The sequence below is a fragment of the Pinus tabuliformis genome, chromosome 1_2 (assembly GCF_031772625.1).
Source record: "Pinus tabuliformis cultivar Carrire ecotype Pingquan chromosome 1_2, CPIR1, whole genome shotgun sequence".
NCBI lineage: Eukaryota > Viridiplantae > Streptophyta > Pinopsida > Pinales > Pinaceae > Pinus > Pinus tabuliformis.
In genome coordinates, this window is record NC_142298.1 from 272,197,142 (window position 1) to 272,216,723 (window position 19,582).

Below are 19,582 nucleotides of genomic sequence, written 5' to 3' on the forward strand. Positions count from 1 at the left end.
CAACTTCCCTACCAACAAAAAAAATTATCTTGTGGTTAAGGCTGAGTGGTCATATGCAAGGTGGTTAGGTTCGGCAGTTAAGGTGACGATTCTGGCTTGTGGTGGTAAGGTGGTGTGCACAGTCGTGGTTAGGGAGGTTGGCTGTTAGGACTGACAGTTGGTGGTAAGATTACCATGGCAGAAACATAACTGCTACGGGTTGCGGACAAGGTGGTCACATGGGAGGGCCGCTAGTGGTTACGCTGGTAGTCTCCCCCCCAACCTGGTGGCTAGTTCATAATAATACAAACTAGCTTGTATTGATAGTTAAGAACCATCATGCGGGCACAATGTAGGCCTTGGAACTGTGAAACAGGAGGTCGCGGGATCGAGCCTGACCTCCGATCTGTCTTTACGAGGACACGTGGCAACCATAAACTATTGCAAATCGTAATCGGTTGAAACAGGGGTGATTCTCCAGAATGGGTCGTTGTGCTGTGCGATATGCGATTGCAATCTCGCAATCGCAACCTGACTCTATTGGGGCTGATTCTATAAATGAAATTGATCCATGCGATGTGAAATTTCAATTTATCTTGTCGCACTCCGACTTTTCTCTGGGGACGATTCTTTACTGCCAACCCTACCTCCAATCTGCAATTGCAATATCACAAATCGCAACCCGGTAGTGTTGGGGGTCGATTTCCTTAACTTTGGACCTATTCCTTCTACGATTTGCGAAATGCGCGGCTAAGGGAAGCTTGCCACTTGGCACTTCCCCATTCTCTGAAGAGATTACAGTGCCGCCTTAGATGCACAGGCAACGCCAACAAGGCAGCCTAGTTAGCAGTACAGACTGCTGACCGGGATGTCCCACTTTTTTTTCAAAATTTTACTTGTTTGCCAAAGTGAACAGAACACGTTTTTGAATCCATACGGTGTTTGTTTCACACGAAACGAGTTGCATCGAATTTAGGATGATGAGAACTACGCATCCATTCAGGTTCCACCATTCTTACAACTTTGATTTTTGAGCATAATTTTGAGCACTTAACCACTCCTCCCTTCTGGAAGCCTTTTGGACCCCAAAAGATCACTTTTAGTTGTCCAGTAGGTGAGTGTCCAGTTCCCTCACCTTTCCAATCTCGATCCATTTATCACTGACTTGGACCTTGTGATCTACATGACGCTTGTCGTGCCTTGCTTTGTACTTGAATTTTCCCTTTTCAAGCTGATCTTGCACTATTTGATGTACCATTTGGAGTTGTCCAATGAACTCTTTGGCTTTGTCCATGTTACTATCAGCAGAAACATCCTTCTTACCAAGATGGTACAACACATTATGATGCAAATGGTAAACAAATTCCTCTACTTGATTCCTTTGACTCAAGCTTGAATATACATCTTGAAGGTATGTATTTTTCTAAACATAACTTTCATGTAAAACAACATGATGCTTGAGGAAAGTAGTTATACAAACTATAGGCCTAGAAAGTCAATCAAAAAACTTGTCTCTTATAACTTTCTTTTACCTTTTGACCAAGTGGACTAGTAGAAGAAAACCCATCCAATGAAAGTGCCCTTGTCGTTGCAACTTAAACACTACACCATTGAAAATTTATGAATGAAATGAAATGGGCTTATCATATTTCATAAAGGCAGTTCCCATGGCATATGTTATCACAAAACCCAACCCTGATAGGCTACTGATTAGGAAGACTTTGAGTAACTATTTCAAACCAAACTTTTGGCTGAGGCTTAGCCTCCTCAACCTGAGAGGGCTCTCTCACTGGGTTAAAGATTTGACTTTAAAGATTAGATGGCTAACTCTATGGAAAATTCGAACAACAATGTATAAATGGTTAAAATACCAATTAACAAACTTCCATTGGGTTATGGAGTCAAAGTGTGTTTCAGTACAACAGTAAGATCAATTTCGCATGGAAGTTAGGGCATAGAGGGTTTTAACATAAAAGCAAAACAAAGATATAATGTAAAGAACACAACCTACAAACACATGAAGTTAGAGCATCACCAATGAATTCTAAGTAACATGTGTCTATACCACTGCAAGAAAGTATATGAAGGAAGCCATGAGGAAAATAAGACATTAAAACCCTTTCTGAATCCTGAGTAGTGAAAGCAACTCTTTGTATTCACCTGAAAACATACAGTCACATACAATAACACAATGTGCTTCTTTCTTTGAAAATTGCCAACCTTTAGTGCCTTACATCTCTTGTCATATATGGAGTTCATTACAAGCTTGGATTCCTTCCTCCATCATGAGGGGAATTCGAATTTCACTTGACCTGACACCTATTGATACTTAAACAAACTATTAGTTACAACCAGATGTTAACTAATAGTCATAGAGACCTAATACAACTAGGAGTGTAACTCCTTATTATGACTAAACCACCTTAACTAAACATTGAATGCATTCTTTGACAGTTGCAACCTCATGAGGTCGAATTTGATGAAGCCTCCCACGTTGTCACCTTACTGCTGATGATAAACCCTAGAAATTAGGGAACATGTTTCCCTGTTTTTAAGTTTAGGATCCTTGAAAATTGGCACGTGGGAAAGAGCCTTTATCTTCTCATCCATGACATATTTTACGAAACTGAAGGAGCCTTTTGTAGTCCATGATGTCTAGAACAAAAACATCTCTTGGTTTTTTAAAACACTGCTCCAGCTATCCAGAATCTATCCTTGAAAAACACGTGTAAAACAGGAAAAATCTGTTTGTGAAAAACTGCACCTACAGCAATTTCGTAGCGCAAGTTTAACCATAAATTTATCCCACCTCATTACGAATTTGAATAAACTCAAAGAGGTTTTTTTAGTTCAATATGTTAGGAAGAAAAGCCTCTTTCAGTTTCCAAAATTTAGTTATCAGCTGCTCAGGAACCCTTCTGGAAGTTGACTAGGAAAAACAGAAAACAGAGTCTTTTATGCTGAAACAGGCGTTTTTCAGTGCTTTCATAGCGCACTACGAAAAGTCCTAGTTTAGAATCCACAATTTTGTAGCACAGCCAGTGAAAATTGTGGTTTTGCGCTACGAAAACTCCTAGACAGTTTTGTAGCGCATGAAAACCTTGACACAAGTTTGACACATGGAAATTTAGGTGTGATGTGGGATCAGTGATAGGCAAAAACAGAGTGTTGACCCTATTTGACAATACCAACAAGACTCCCTTCTAGGTGTTAGACTCTAAGTCAAGCCATGGAAAGACTAGACCAAGACTAACACCAATCCTTTGGAATCAAACTGATGTTCAAAATTTAGGAATTTTTTCTTGAGTGATAACAACATAGTCACATACATCAACCTGAAACTCAAATGACTTTTTCAAGTTTAGAATAACAAGTATAAAAGTTGAACTGATCTTTTAGCTTGAAGCATCAAATGCCTCTTGTTGTTTGCCTCTCCACTGGAAGACCTTTTTCACAACTGCCAAAGAATGCAAATGAGCTACAATAGAAGAAAAATTAACAAAATATTTCCTCCAACATTGGGCTGCTCCCAAAAAACCTCTTATCCAAATGACTATCTTGAGCATTGACTAATCCATAATGGCATCAATCTTGGAGAAGTCTAACTTCAGCTCATTTTCTCTAATATCATGGCACAAGTACATCAAAGAATTTTTACCCAACATATATTTTGACATCTTCAATAACAAATTTTCTTGACATAAGACATCAAGTATTTCTTTCTCATACATGACATGTTCATAACGAAATTTTCTGAAAATGAAAATGTCATCCAAGTAGACTATCATGTCTAGAAATGGCTTCAACACATCTTTCTTCGTATGCATGAAAGTAGTAGGAGCATGGAAAAGACCAAAAATCATAACAAGCCATTCCAACAAACCTTTCTTGGTTTTGAATGTCGTCTTCCATATGTCTCCTTAACCAACTCTACTTTGATGAAAACCACTTCTTGAATCCCATTCAATGAAATTCTTACCATACTTCTTGGGTGCCAAAACAAGAGGTGCACCACATGGTAAAGGATAAGGTCAAATGATCCTTTTATTCAACAATCCTTGGATTTGTGTTGTTATTTATGTACTTTCCCTTCTTAACATTTGATGCATGTCAATCTTAGAAAGAAGACACTTTTGCTACAATGGTGTTTCATGTTGGATTCTCCTCTTGGAAGGAAATCCCTTTGCTTTTTGAAACACCTCATCATCATGGTTAGCAACATCAACAAAATCAAATTTTTAATTTGAATTACAACCATGAAACACTTCATAATCAACATAAACATTGGGTTTGATCATAAGAAGCACTAAATTCTTGCTTGAATTCACTAGTCTTTTCATTTGCCCTGCATTAACTAATGAAAGGTTTAGTTTCTTGCGATGAGCTCTCACAATATACTCCACACCATCCTTGAACAAGTGGTACTTGTTTTCATGACGATAGAAGATTTATTTTCTATCATAGAGGTAAGGACTACCCAAAACAATTCCTGATATATCAAGTGATACAACATATAGTTCAACTTCGTCAATGAAGTTTGTTGTGATTGCAAACCGAAGAATATATTTTCTTGTAACCTGTAAGTTTGTGTCCTTGCATATCCCACCCAATGAATATGGCTTGGGATGTAAAATAGTTTCAAGATTAAGTTGTTTGACTAAGTTATCAGATATCAAGTTAGCTTGAGACCCACTATCAAAAAGTGTGTCAATTTTGTATGTTTTGAGATTACTCTCACATGAAATAATTCAATCCTTGTTTCTTCATTTGGAGTACTAGTGTAACAAATTTCATATACTAGTGCTAGCAATGGATTCTTTTCCTTTTACACCCATGGCTGTAATTTTAGTTTCATCACCCGAATCAGATCCCAAATCCTCTTGAATGATGACAATTGTCTTTTCTTTTCCCTTGTTGTTGATTTTTTTGGTTTCATTTCGGGATGAAGCTTCCAACAATGAGCTTCATCGTGACCCTCTCTGGAAAAATGTTTAAATATTTTTTTCTCTTATTCCCTTTTAATGGATGCATTTTTCTTTCCCTTGAAACCCTTTTCTTTCTCTTTACCCTTAAATGGATTTTTACTACCTTCTTCTAGAGAGTTTTTCCCACTTGCCTCAAGATGAGTGGCTTGCACACACACACATCATCTAGATTATTGGGATTAAACGTTAAGATAGTATGCCTAATGTAACTGTGTAAACCTCATATGTACTTCAACAATGTGTCCTATGATTTCAAATATAAACCTAACATTAAAGACCTTTTTTTTTTGAAATATTGGGTGTAATCTTGCACATTTTGACCTTTAAGTTCTCTAAAGTTCTGCTAATTCATGATGGCTTTCTACATATAAGATAGAGGGTAGAATTTTCTTTTCATTGCAGGAATGAAATCAATCCAATAAATTGAGATCTTACCATGTTTTTTAATCTCCTCTTGGGTCTTTAATTCCCACCATACTAGTGTTGCACCCTCCATTCTCAAGGAAGCTAATTGAATCTTTATGCCATCCTCTTGAAGGTTTTGAATCTTGCAATAGACCTCCAACTGATGAATCCAATTATCAATCTTCTCTACACTCAATTCACCATTATACATGGGCAGCTCAAATTTAACATCAAGTTTTGAAAAAGGTGATTTACCAGTTCCTTTTGAAGTATGATGATGAGTATGAGTAATGGTTTTGTTAGTGGAAGAGGGTGAAGATGCTTGTGAAGAATAATATGAAGAAGATGATGGGGAGGGTGGAGGTTTGTCTCCATTTCCATTACCTCCTCCTGAAGAACCTTCTCCTTTGGGAGGTTTGGAACTTTCCCCTTGCAACCTGATATTCCTCTCTTCATAGAGGACCTTCACTATCTTTGTCATATCAAAGAAAGACTTTCTGAAGGTCTTCTCATCTTCTGTCATGTTTGTAGGTTCTCCTTCATGAGACATGATCTCTGGAGTCTCAACTGCAACTCAAGGTTGAACTGGTGTTGGATACTGTGGCAACCTTTCTCTCCTTCCCCTTGACCCAACTTCAGAGCTTCCAACCAGCTTCCCTTCTCCTCTTTTGAGTTTTAACCTTGTAAGCATGACATAAACTCGCAAATAGTTAAATCCTTCTTTAACAAAGAAAACCTAGTTCTCTGATACCAAAATGATCTGATTTAGAATATTAGATTGTTGTGCTAAGATCCTCCTGAGATTAGAAACAAAATGCTTTCATTGTGCTTAAGAATTCATGAATTTCTTCAAGTGAAATGATGATTTTTTATGTTAATTTTATGAGAAATTTAACATAAAAAAGAGATTGAGCAGCAGCATAAACATGTACAGAACATCATCCAAAACACATTACAACAAGAACATGATAAATGAGTTCACCCCTCTTGGGCTACGTCTCCTTGGTTCAGCTCCCAATGGCTTGGGCCTCTCTATTATGCTAAAAAGTGTAAAAATATGTGTTTACAATGCTCAAATGTTTATGCAACCAGCTCCAATGAGTCCAGAATGTCCAAAAATGGTACCCCAGCCTCTTTTTGGTCCTCATTTGGTCAAAAATTTCCTAAGTTATGACTTATGTAAGTCTTTCCACAATTTCCTCCTTCAAATCTGGCTAACTGCCAGTTAAATTCATTATGTGGAGTTAATTCTGGTAGTTCCTCTGAAATTGGTGGTCCCGCCAACTTCCCCACCAACAAAACCTTCTATCTCGCAGTTAAGGTAAAGTGATCATATGAAAGGTGGTTAGGTCCAGTGGTTAAGGCGACAGTTTTGGCTTATGGCGGTAAGGTGGCGTTCACATGCTGTGGTTAGGGAGGCTGACTGTCAGGACTGGCGCTTGGTGGTGCGGTTATCATGGTGGAAAAATAATTGTTGCGGATGAGGTGGTCACATGGGAGGTTCGTCGACGATTTTGCTAGTGGTCTTTCCCCCAACCTGGTGGTCAGTTCATAATAATACAAACCTACTTGCATTGATAGTTATGAACCATCATGCGGGCACAATGGTAGGCCTTGGCACTGTGAAACAAGAAGTCACGGGATTGAGCCCGGCCTCTGACCTGTCTTTCCAACTAATGTTTTAGTCGACCATTAGGAGAACATGTGGCTGCCATAAACTTTCACAAATTTCAATCGGTCGGAACATGGGTGATTCTCCATAACGAGTTGATGTGTTGTGTGATATGCGATTGTGATATCACAATTGCAACCTGACTCTGTTAGGGCTGATTCTGTAAATGCACTTGATCCATGGGATGTGTGATTTCGATTTATCGCGTCGCACTTTGGCATCGCTTTGGGGCCTGTTAGAGTCGGTCTAGTAGCCCTTCACCAGCGATCAAAGCTCTTTGCATTTGCATAAGTAGGTGTCTCATCAGTGTCATCTTATTGCATTCCATTAGGCATGCCATAACCCTGATGGAGGAGCTTGTGTCTTTATTCCCCTCTTGGCACTGCTGGATCCAGTTTGTTTCAGTCAATAAAATTCTTTACAGGGTCATTGGTCTTGTCTTGAAGTCAAGGTCCTAGGTTTAAGGTTTAGTCCAATTTTTTCTTTTGAGGTCATGTCTTTAAGGTCAATAAATGCCCAGCAGGCCAGAAGGATGTCCAGCAAAGCACCACTTCAGAAGATTTCATATTGTATAGCTAATTTTTACCTTGAGTTCAAAAACCCTGTTTTTGAAGGCAAGGTCATTTTCTCATTTTTTGTAAAAATTTGTAAAAATTCAAATTCTCTAGAAGTTGGCATGCAGCCCTGGTCTCCTTTTCCAAGACTCCTCAGAAGCTATCCCTGCAAAAATTTTCAAGAAAAAGCATCATTTCAACCAATTTCATGACAAAAAGGAAACCACAAGTCAGCAGCAATTAGTTTTAAAAAGTGTCATTTTATAAACATTATAAAGTGGGTTTGAGGGGAAATAAATTTAAATCAAGCCTATAAAAGCCCCTCTCTCCTCATTTTGTAATTCATTTTCCTCCAAGACTCCAAGAGCAAGTGTGAAAGGCGATTTAGTGTGAAACTGGGCGAATTGAGCGACAGCACCTGCGCGCTACGCATCAGGGCCCGCGCGCTACGCGTCAGGGCACACTCTGCAGTGGAAGAATTGGGCGGGCGCTACGCGTTGGGCGCGCGCTACGCATCAAGACCCGCGCGCTACGCGTTGGGTTTTCACTTGCAGAAACCGCTAGTGAAGCTTCAAAACGACCTCAAATCTCCTAAGTTTTACAGGTAGGCCTCCAATCATTAATTTTTTTTTGCTTACCTAAAGAAAATGAGCATGGAAAATGTGTCTAATACCAGCGAGTGTGAAGCATGAAGAAAATCATATGTATCATGTTAAAAATTTCAAATTGCAAGTGAAGCTAGGGCTTTGAGTTTGCTGCCCAAGGTCATTCTTTTTCAATCCCTCATTTCCCCACATTCCCATTATCACCTCCCTTGTCATCTTCACCTAATTTCCCTAACAAAAAATCAAAAGCCCTAAAACCCTACCTATCCCTAAAATTCAATAAAATCTCCCTAAACTCTACCTCCTATCAAACCCCTGCAAACTGTGATTATGTGATGGTGTATGTGTCATAATTCCTTCCCTAAATTCCCTTTTATATATATTTTCCCTAAGTCCCCTTAAAAGTCCCCCTCCCTAACATCTCCCTTGTGTTTTTTGTCCCCTTGGAGCAGCATTCAAACAGTCAAAACAGCAGGTCATTTGAGCAGAAGCAGCAGTACATTTCAGCCATTTTGTTCTTGAAACCATGTCAGAAACCGAAACAGACTATGAGCAAAGTGATGACCGTGAGTCAACACCGGAGGTTGAGGTGCCAAGGAGGCCTCACAGGGGTGGTAAGGGTGGTCAGCATGTGAGAGAGGAGCCCACCTCTTTGGCCTATTTGCAAGCTTGTCCACTTGCAGTCACATGTTTCCGTCATCAAGCATGCTATGAATATTGCGAAAGAATTTCTCAAATTCAGCACCACAGGGAATTGGTCCGCTTGTTTGTATTACATTTGCACAACGGACATGTGAATCTTGCAGGGGTGGATTTTACATTGTCACCTGAGATGGTTGCTCAAGCAACAGGGATACCCAATGTTGGAGAAGAATGGAACAAGCGCCAGCTGTTGGACAGATTTCAGTATGAGCCCTACATTAAACCTGTATATATGAGGCCCATGACTGGTGTATTTCCTTTCAGATTCTTGAGAGATGAGTATGCACCCTTGATGAGGGTCATCATTCGCTATTTCACATGTGAGGGCAGATTTTCATGTTTGTATTCGTACCATATCCACTTGTTGATGCATTTCACACGGGTACGGATGATGAGCATTCCTTTCTTCATGTGCCGGAATATTGAGAGGATGGTGCCCTTGGTGCAGAGAAAGAGCCCAGCACAGCAACACAGGAGCATCTACCATTATGCTTTGATCAAGATTGTGGTCATGCATCAGTTGGCACAGCAGGGTATTCCGTGGGAGGATTTCATCTCTCGAGATTTCTTCACAGTGCCACAGCCACCCCCTGAGGTTGTTCATGAGGAGGGAGGACCTTCACAGCAGTATGACATCCCTGAGCCCAGACATGTCAGCTCCCCTTCATTGATCACATATCAGAGAGGCCACAGGGCCTTATTTGCATCAGCTCGGCGAGTATTTTCTCCACATCAGGTGGAAGGGGTCTCGCCTTCTTCATCAGCACCGCGAGTGTTATCTCCACACCAGGTGGAAGGGGCCTCATTTCTGACAACAGCACAGGTATCAGAGAGGGGCAAGCAGCCCATGATTGAGGAGGGATTGTCAGGTGATCCTGATATTGACATCATTGATCTTGACATCCTTTCTCCTAGCCTAGAGCCAAAGGAGATCATCCAGCAACTGAGGGCTAACAATGACTCGTTGCAGCAAAGGTTGGAAATGGAAAATTGGACAATCACCTACTTAGAGCAGCGCAACAAGCAACTAGAAGATGAACATACTCTTGATGAGTTGCGGAGGATCCATGAAGACCGCAACTTGGCTCGTAAGAGACCCGGTGATTTGGTACCCATTGAGCGAGAGTCTATGCTTCTCCAGGTCAATGCTCATTTGGAGAGGTTGCTGGCCAAGGCTAACAAAGATAAGGACATGCTCCGGAACATGAAAAATCATTATTGGGCTCGAATGCACATATGTAAGGCAAAAATGAAGGTGCTCAAAGGACGGTTGGCCAAGGCACTAAAACGAAGAAAAAGGCCCGATCCCCTCCACATCTTGGCTGAGGCTTCCTTGAAGGAGCATGGTGCTAAATGACTTACCTACAGCACAAATTTCAAAAAAATTTGAGCATTTTTGGTCATTTGTGAATTTTTTGGGCAAAAACAGGTTTTCTTCCCCAACGCGTAGCGCGCCGCGCGCTACCCTGAAGATGGGCAACTCCTTTTCATGAAAACTCAGCATTTTTGGATTTGTCATGCAAAAATACACTTTCTCAGCAATTTCCAAGAGATTTCATCAAGTTTTGAGCCTCCAGAAGGTCAAAAAACATGCAAAAAATGACTTTCTGCCACTTTTTTGACACACAGGAAGCAGTCTTGGGAGATTGCAATTTTGGAGGGGCAAATGGTCACCAAATTCAGAAATTCCACTTGGGTTGGAAAGTAGACATCCAGAACTTTCCAACAAGCCCACTTTTGCCTCATTTGGACACCGGGAAGTGCCTCAAAAGCAGGCCCAAAGGCGCGCTACGCGTTGAGATTTAGGGCGCTACGCATCAGGCTATTTTCACAGAAATGTACCTACAGCTCAGCAAAAACGCAGTTTTGACTAGGTTTGACTTTTTGGAGTGGATTTTCATCCTCCTTGATGTAAATGATGTAATTTTATGATACTTTGACACTTATTTATCTCTTCTAGAAGATTCATTCATGAAATAGGCAAAACTTTAATGAATGAATTGGTTTCTTAGCTTATAGAGGCAAGTTGTTTTGACTGCCTAGATTTTAGTGCTCAGTTTGGAATTGGTTGAAACAGCTCCTAGGATAGTGATCTCGACCCCTAGAGGCAAGGGAAGATGTTAGATTTCCTATATTATGTACTTTCTTGGTCATTTTCATGGTTGGACTCTTGAGGGAGAAAGCTTCTATTGTATTACTCATTGCATCTCTGCAATTTTGGCAAAGGAAGAAAGACCAGGGTTTTGCAGTCCTTTTTGTGATTCCTGTGGTTACATGTATTGATGGTGTGTTCTCTTTGTACTTGTAAGTTTGTTATGTGAATCATCTTCTTACTTTTCCTTCTGCAAATTAGGCAAATGAAGTGTTAAAGTAGAATTCATGATTGCCATGCTCTACTTTTAAGTTTGCTTAATATCAATGTTTTCATCTGTTTAAGGAGAACTCAAGGTGTTTACTTGCTCTCCTTAGCTCCTCACCAGTCATTCTTGCCCATCTTCCTCTTTCAAAGGCATCAATACAGTCTCCTACCTTGCCCCAAAGAACCCCCTGCAAAAACTGTGTCCAATCCCCGCACCCAAAATTGCCTTTCCCCAACTTTCCACCGAAACCCTAAAATCGCAAATCAAACCTTTTATCAGTTTACTAGCCTAAAATCAGTGTTCTTTATTGGTTATCTCTGCCCTTAGAAGATCTTTGCCGAGATATACCGGAGAGAGCCCTCTCCTGCCCCGTAGGGCTAGCTACGAGGCTAAGTGGTTTGATGTTGCCTTGGAGTTTGCCTTTCTCAGCCTGAGGTGAAATTTCAAGTGCTAACAGTGCCGATTCTTTACCGCCGACCCTGCCTTCGATCTGCGATTGTGATATTGCAAATCGCAACGTGGTAGTCCTAGGGGCCGATTTCCTTAACCGTGGACCTCTTCCTTTTACAATCTGCTAAATGTGGGGCCAATGGAAACCTGCCACTTGTTGCTTCCCCACTCACTGAATAGATTACAGTGCCACATTACCTGCATAGTCAACACCAACTGGGCAGCCTAGTCAGCAATATGAACTGCTAACTCGGTTGTCCCCTATTTTCAAAAATTTGCATGTTTTCCAAAGTGAACAAAATGTGTTTCTAAAGCCATGCGATGTCTGTTTCGTGTGAAACGAGTTGCGTCGGATTCAGGATGACAAGCACTATGCGTTCATTTAGGTTCCACACCATTCTGACAATGTTAATTTTTGAGCATAATTTTGAGCACTTGATAAGTAGCACTGAGGATGCACCAGTGCACCAACTCACTACTAGACCTCTACTAGTTCCACAAATCGTTAAAACTAGTTTAAATATCAATAACTCAGTCAAACTGAGTTATCTAATTACAACTCAAATAAACTCATCCTGGACCCCTAAAATTTAGGGAGAACATATACATGACTAAAAAAAGACTTCCAACTTAAAATTCCTTAGCTAATTAAGTTAATTAAACTTAACTAACTATTTATAAGTTGCTTTGAGAATAGAATTAAATTGTAATTCAAGGACAAATTAAATTGGAATTTCCTGTTGCCATTTCTCAACACTCCCTCTCAACAAGAAATGGAATATCATCTACCGTGATCCTATCTCTGTGAAACTCGAATTTATATCTTGACAATGCCTTTGTCAAAATGTCAGCATCTTGCTCCTCCATGGGAATGTACTCCAACAACACAATCCACCTCAATACACAATATTGAAGATGGTGATATCGGATATCTATATGCTTGGGCCAATCATGAAAAAATGGATTTTCAGAGAGTTTGATACAGCTCTGATTATAGCAGTAAATTACAGTTGGATCCATCTGTTGACCAAACAAACCAACCAGAAACTTCCTCATCCAGATGGACTCACATGTTGCCTGACTTGCATCCATGTACTTTTCCTCTGGCAAACTGAGTGCAACCAATCTATGTTTCTTGATGTACTAAGAAACTGCTGCTGACCAATACTGAAGATCGATCCTGATGTGCTCTTCCTGTCGAATGGACTCCCTACCTAATTTGCATCAGTGAATCCTTGAAGATTCACTCCCTATGTCCATCTGTACCACAATACATATTAAGTACTACCTCTGAGGTATCTCAAAACATTCTTTTTCGCCTTCCAATACAGCTTGGTAGGCCTAACCATCGCTTGAATAGGCTGGTTAACTACATAGCACATATTCGGTCGTGTGTTCACCAAATACATGAGTGAACCCACAAGATGCATGTAAACAGTAGCTTTCACTACTTCCCATGAATTAGCATCTTGCTTCCTCCAATTACCTGCTAGAGGAGTCTCCATTAGTTTGTTTCTCTCCATGCAGAACCTCCTGAGTATCTCGTTGGCATACTTTCCCTGAGAGACAAATAGTTCCCCATCACCTTGCCATACTTTCATGCCCATAAATTAATGCATGAGCCCCATTTCCTTTATCTCAAACTCTCTTCCAAGATCCTCCTTGCAAGACTTGATTAGTTGATCATCACTTCTCAAAATCAAATTATCGAAATATAACACAATGATGAACAATTTACCTTCCACCACTATGTGGTACAGGTTCGTATCCGCTTCACTCTTAGTGAAGCCCAACCCAGTTAAGTAGTTATTGATCTTGGTGTACCAAGCACGAGGTGTTTACTTCAGCCCATACAAGACTCTCTTGAATTTTCACACATGTGACTCACGGTCGAAGGTCTTAAAACCTTCAGGCTACTTTATGTACACCTCTTCCTCAATCATGCCATTAAGGAAGGTTGTCTTTACATCTATATGATGTATCTTCCAATCCATCTGTGTTAATAGTGACAATATAGATCTGATCGATGAGTACGTTGCAACAGTAGCAAAGGTCTCATCTAGCCAATCCCCTCTACTTGTGAAAAGCCACGTGCCACAAAATTGGCCTTATGCTTCTCCACACTACCATCTACAACTTGCTTTACCTTGTAAAGCCATCAGGAGCTCACCACTGACTTGTCCTCCGGTCTTGAGACCACATCCAAAACACTTGTCTAGTCAATTTAACGTCTTAAATTGCTCTACATAAATTATCAATCCGGGCATCATAAACTGATGAAGTGTGGTGCACCATATGTGCTTAGTTAACCTTTTTCTTACTTCGTTGTTTTATAGATTTTATTTGTTTTGGGTTTTTGTTTTTGTTGGTTTCGTAAAGTGTTTAATGCAAATGGAAATCCTATTCTAAGGTCTTAAGAATACTTTTAAAGGACAAGTATGGATAGAGATTTCAAGACAAGGCCTATGTCCCTAATGGTAACTTCCAAAACTTAGCACTTCAAAAGATCTTAAAGCATGTTATTGATGGAATTAGTACTTGAACAACAGTGTAAATATGTAGCTACTTCAATCAAAATGGAATGCAACAACCAATCAATGAGCTAGTGACTATGAAACCCAGTATCCCTGCTGCTGTATGAAAAAGAAAGTAAAAACTGAACTTAAAGCAACTCAAAGACTGAAAGCAAAGCAACTAATTCATCACACTACTTCAACTCTTCTGATCCTTTACCCTTCAGCTCAATCTACCTTATGGGAAGCAATCATGAACAAGTTAAGCAATATGATATCTAAATTGCAAGAAATTAAATTGCATAAAGGAAACTAATCACACTACTTCAACTCTTCTGATCCTTTACCCTTCAGCTCAATCTACCTTATGGGAAGCAATCATGAACAAGTTAAGCAATATGATATCTAAATTGCAAGAAATTAAATTGCATAAAGGAAACTAATCACACTACTTCAACTCTTCTGATCCTTTACCCTTCAGCTCAATCTACCTTATGGGAAGCAATCATGAACAAGTTAAGCAATATGATATCTAAATTGCAAGAAATTAAATTGCATAAAGGAAACTAATCACACTACTTCAACTCTTCTGATCCTTTACCCTTCAGCTCAATCTACCTTATGGGAAGCAATCATGAACAATTTAAGCAATATGATATCTAAATTACAGGAAAGTAAATGAGCAAAAAAAAACTGATTGAAATAACAATCCTGGAATTAGAACTCAAAAAAAATAAATCAGCAGAAGGACAAGATGATTCTGTCATGTCATTAGTCATTAAAAAGCTATGTGCATTACTAACCTACAATCAACCGGTTGAACACACTTGCATGAATGAAAAATCTAATCTACCAACTTAAAAGCAATCAAATGACATAATGAAATCAAAGCAAAATTACAAAATGAAATCTACTCTCATTCTAATGTGCTCCATGACATCTACTTCACATCTCCTTCCATGTTGAGAACATCAAAGCTTTATTCAAATTCTTCAAAATTACAAAGTACAACAAAGCTCTCCAAAGCTTTCAAAAGCCATCAAGGAAGAACTACAAACTCACAAGATAAAAAGACTTAAGAACTCTAAACTCTAAGCTAAAAAATGAAGGAGAGAGATCTCCTATTTATACAAAAATATGAGAATCCATCTCATTAATCAGAGTCCATGAATCTCTCCCTCTACCTCTAGAGTCCTAATCAAAATAGGAACTGATAAGACACATGTCTTCTTAGAGTTACAATACAATTAGGAGATGTGACACATATCCTCATGATCCCATGATTCTTTCCACTCAAATTCGAATTTGACCTTAGAGTGCCACATAAGAGTCTTCTAAAAGCCTCCTTTCAACCTACACATGTCAACAATCTCAACCCATTTGTTAGGTATAAGCATATGCACATTATTTTCTAATTTTTAACCACAAATTCACTTAAAAGGCTTAGAAATAATAAAGATTGGAAAAAACATAAAGGTGGCCCAATGATAATGAAAGTGGGATGAATGTGGTGACATAGTAGTGAAATGGAGGTGAAATGGAGGTGATATAATGGACATAATAGTGAAAGTGTAATGGAAATGAATGACATTTTCAAGACTCAACAACACTGTTATGAACTATGGAGTCATACTCCTTGACCATGGCATCTGTTGCTGCATAGCCTCCTCAAAGGAAGATTGCTTTGTCTCAACACATACACTCATTAGAGCCATGTATCCAGTTTACCTCTCAGGTGACCTCCTCTACCTGCGCTGAGATGTGGGTGCTCCCACATTCTCCTGTGCATCATGCAATAACCTGTCAGCCTCTTTGGTGTGCTTTCTCCCATCTCTGGAAGCCTTTGCTTGAGTGGATGTCTCCACTCAAGGATCCTTTGCATATGGCTGCTCCACATCAATCTAAGGCTCCTCAACCTCAGGAGCTAAAATATCCTCAACTGCATGTAGTTGAAGCTCCCTCTCAAGGGAAACTTGCATGGCCTTCTCCTTATCGAATCTGACATCCCTACGAACTACTATCATCTTGTTGGTCAGCAAGTACGCCTGATATTTGTGAGGTGTATTAGTGTACCCCACAAATATCCCCAACTCTATTGTCGGCTCAATCTTCTTCAATGCATCTTTGGTCACATGGCAATATTTGGTTCTGCAAATAAATAATGGTGTTGCATGCCTTAGCCCACAAGTGTAGTGGTAAGCCCTAATCATGCAACATCGCCCCTGTTGCCCCTACAATGCTTATGTTCTTCCTTCCGGCCACCCCATTCTACTGTGGATTATGGGGTGTTGTCAAATTTTGTTTATCGTCTACTGCACAGAAGTTTTTAAACTCATTTGAGACATACTCACCATCGTTATCACTCCTCAAAGCTTTAACCTTCTTAGCAGACTCTTTCTCGACCAATGCTTTAAATTCACAAAATTTTGTGAAAGTTTGATCCTTCTTCTACATGAAATAGATCCAGCATTTACTATAAAATCATCAACAAATATAACATAGTACCTGCGTTTGGTTGTGGATGTTGTCGAGAATGGTTCACACACATCTTGAATCACCTATGATTGACTATCTTTGTCATTAAAGGAAGCCTTGGTGTATTTTCCCAAGGTACACCCCTTGCATGTATCAACTTGCTCTAGCGTACCTTTGGGAAGACCAATAGAGATTTGTTGCATGATTTTCAAAGCCCCATGATGCAAGTGACCCAATTGCCTATGCCACAACTCACCAACATCTCGGCTTTCGTACTCAAAGCAACACAATCCTCTACCTCCAACTTATAAAGATTCTTAACTCAAATCCCTATCTTCTTTACCTGACCCATGGCCATGTGTCAAAGGCATGCCTTTCCTTTGCTAAAGACCACATCATAGCCTCTATCCTCTAACATGGTGACTGATACTAAGTTCTTATTCAACCTTGGCACACACATAACATCTCTCAAGGTGATAGGATCACCCTTCTCCCTTTGAAAGGTAACTGTTCCCAATCCAGTAGGACTATACCTCCCATCGTCAGCCATCTCGATATGCATCTGGAGACCCTTCTCCTCTAGGTCACTGAACAACTCCTTTTCACCAGTCATGTGGAATGAAGCTCCACTATCAAGGTACCATACACTACCCATCATTGATGACACCATGCATGCAATGTGAGTAAATTCCAATTAAAATTGAGAGGACAAAGGCTCACCCGCTGCTCCTCCTGAGGAGTTCTTCTTGGACTTATTGAGCAGACAGTTTGTAGAAAAATGTCCCAACTCATGAAAATGAAAGCACTTAACATTTGACATGTCTTTCTTCTTCCCTCCATGAGAAGAATCTGATTTTGAATGGGATGCCTTCCCTTTCCCTTTCCTTTCCTTACCCGCTAAGGCACATTTTTCCTCATCATTAGCCTTTGATGAGGAACCATCTCTGGTGTTCCTTCTGACCTCCTCCTGCATCAAATCTGACCACAGTCATTCCCAATCTGGAAGCTTCTCCCTCCCATTTATAAATTCCTTATAACTATTGCAACTCCAGGGAAGGCCTAGGAGAGTTAAGCTCACCATATCATCCTCAACAACGGTTATTCCAACACTTACAAGTTCATCACGACAGTGAGTGAACTTGGTCAAGTAATTAGGGGAATTTTAAAGTCTAAAATGGGTCTCCTAAGAAAAATGTACAACCAAAATCAAATTTATAATAACCATTAGAATTCAAGATGATGATGTCAACCATGGGAGATGATTCACCATTTTTGGAGTAAAAAAGTAAAAATATTAAAAAATATTAAAATAATAAACTACTTTTCAACTCTTATTTTAAACTTATATATCCCTAATATTTTACTCAAATTTCGAGAAGGAGTACTCTTTGGATGCAAAATGTAGTTCCTTGTCCATGGAGTACCCATGTTTCATACTTTCGACGGACCCTGCTACATAAAAAATGAAAAATACATGGAAAAACATGTTTGCAATCATCGCATTTTTTCATGTATTTCTCACTTTTCGTGTAGCAGGTTCCATCAAAAGTATGCAACATGGGTACTCCTTAGATGAGGAATCAAATTTTTCATCCGACGAGTGTTGACACTCAAAAATTGAGTAAACCTATAGGGAGATAAGTTGAAAATACGAGTTGAAAAAATATATATATTTTTCTTTCTTCCCCTCTAAATTTTGATGATGTAATCTAATCTTATTTTATTATTTCCACTATTATTTTATAATTTCCTTAGGAGGCCCATTTTATACCTCAAAAATCCCCTAATGATTTTGGAATTCTCTCGCCTTTCTCCATCTTGATTTGAAGTTTTTCTTTCAGTGCCAACTTCCTATGGTCATCGTTGTTTTGGAATAGGTCCATCAATGCTTTCCACATAGCATACAAAGTTTCCTTCCCATGGAGACTTAAGACAATGTGATCTCGAACTCCCTTAAGGATTATCTACCTTGCCTTCGCCACACACTTCTTCCATTTGACCAGATTCTGTGCATCTGATGATGTTGGCTTAGGAGTGTTTTGATCAATGAATTCCCTGAGGCCATTATCCTCCAGCACTACTTCCATCCTGTCCTTTTAGGCTATATAATTTGAGTTTCCTTCCAAGGCATACTCAAGACTCAAATCGTAGAAATCCAGTTTTTGATCATAAAGTATGTATTGCAAATTCAAATTTCACCTATAACCCAAAACTTCAAAATCTCCTCTAGTATACTATCTTCAGCTCTGATACCATGTAGCATTTCTTATAGATTCATGGCTCATGTAATGTACTAAAACACAAGACAAGAATCTACTCTACTATTTAAACAACAGAAACCAATATATCAATGAAAACAATAATCGACAAGAGGAAGATGATCAAAGACACATAACACAATTTTTCTTTGGGGAAATCCACTCCTCAAAACCCCAACTATCTATTGCATTAATCAGAAATCTGAGTGATAATACAAATCTTGTTCTCACTAGAACAATTCCTTCATAAGTATGATTAACTCTCTGCCTCACAAGACTGCTATAGCCAACACTTAGCCAATTTTGTTGCTTTCCAAAACCCTATTTCCTTGTGCAATTCCTGTGAGAATCGACCCATATTTAATTTGGAAATCCTTCCTTTATAACTGCACAATCCAAAACTAGGTCCTTCTCTGATTGCATGCATGACATGTACAACTCAGATCATCATACAACTGATAGTACATTTTCCCTGCACTCTAGTCTCAACTGGGTCTTTATCTGAACTGACATGCATGAGTTTCTCATGAGGGAATCTTCAGTTAGCTGGAGTAGCACCAAGGGTGCACTAGTGCACCGACTCACTTTTAGACCTCTACTAGTTCCACAAGTAGATAGAACTAG